General features: G+C 35.6%; 1 long non-coding RNA gene across 1 annotated transcript; it reads left to right on the top strand.

Annotated features, from left to right (window-relative positions):
- On the top strand, window positions 1–1,007 carry LOC143490940 (uncharacterized). Its single transcript, XR_013125043.1, has 4 exons — window positions 1–122; window positions 269–330; window positions 428–722; window positions 931–1,007. It is a non-coding gene; the product is annotated as an uncharacterized LOC143490940 (long non-coding RNA).
- The last annotated feature ends 397 nt before the right edge of the window (window positions 1,008–1,404 follow it).

Raw genomic sequence — 1,404 nt, 5'->3', positions numbered from 1 at the left:
GAATAAGTGAAAATTCATTCATCATAAACTTTGGATTCAGAATTTACAATGTAAGGATTGCTATGGACATTGAACTAAGGAATGAAACATATAATATAATCCAAAACACCATAAATAGCCTGGTAAGTATGAACCCATTTTATCCTAAAATAATCAAAACCAAAACATCTGAATTACTTTGTCCTGAATGTTGGGCTTTAAGTTTTAATATAAACATTGTTGATATAAATTTATTTTATAAGCATTTACTCTTCACATTTATATTCAGCTTAACAAAATCTTAAATGCCCCAAATGCTACACCCTTCATCTTCCAGCAAGCAAACTATATGTAAGTGATTCAACACTTGTGCACTTGTGGACTTCTACTTAATTTTGACTCTTGCCTTATTGTGTCTGAGTTTGGTTTGTTTATCTGCTTCTTACAGGAGTAATGCTACAGCGATTCAAGCCAATGCACAATATGTCTTTGGGGAAGATGACATCAAGTTACCAAGTGGATTTCTTGCTCAGATACTCAACATTAGTGGTTTTGTGCCAACCACAACTCTAAATACACCAGTAACCTCTGTCCAGACCACCACCCCTCATTCTGCACTCCTAAATACCACAAGATCCGGAAACAGCACCAACACTGTGGTGTCGTTTCCTAGATGGGTCCTGGTTATCATTATCCCCTGTAGTATAGCAATCACTCTTGTACTCTGCTGGATTCAACTCTGGGTAAGTTTCACGAAAGCTCATTTTAAGCACTCTGTCTACAAGGTACTATTCTGCCAAAACATAGTGTTTTGCTGAATAACAGTACAAATAAACAACAATGGAAGGAACCCTTCAGGAACTCAATTGTTTTTTTTTCTGTTTCTATTCTCTTTTGTTCTCTGTCTGTCTCTCCTCTTTCTGACTATGTGTTTCTCTCTGCACATCTCAGTGTATACTGTGTGGTTGCTGTTCCGCTCTAAGGAGGCGCTTCAATAGAAGACAATCCTATAATGTGCAGTACACAACACGGAATGGACTCTTTTGAAACTTATTTGTAATCATGTAAATCGGTTTTACTGCAATTGATTGATAATTGACTGGCTTTGTTTACTGGATTAAATGCTAGTGTGTAACATTTTGCCTTAAAGTTATTTATGCTTTAAGGTATCATAATTGTAATCAAATAAATCATTTTAATGGGTAATTCATTTTACATTTGTTTAGTAAAATGTGATTGTTATTGTCTAATGCTGAGTGCGAAATGAATAACGAGGTGGCTTTCAGTTTGAACACACTAACATTATGTTTATCTGAGTGAAGCACAGATAGTGCACATTAAACAAAAACACATACAGGTGTTAGACTCTAACAAAGACGAGCACAGGACGCTACACACACACACACATGCTTTATACATACTCTA

The sequence above is a fragment of the Brachyhypopomus gauderio genome, unplaced genomic scaffold, assembly GCF_052324685.1.
Source record: "Brachyhypopomus gauderio isolate BG-103 unplaced genomic scaffold, BGAUD_0.2 sc68, whole genome shotgun sequence".
Classification (NCBI taxonomy): domain Eukaryota; kingdom Metazoa; phylum Chordata; class Actinopteri; order Gymnotiformes; family Hypopomidae; genus Brachyhypopomus; species Brachyhypopomus gauderio.
The sequence above is the reverse complement of the archived record's forward strand: the minus strand, read 5'-3'. Positions and strand labels throughout refer to the sequence as shown.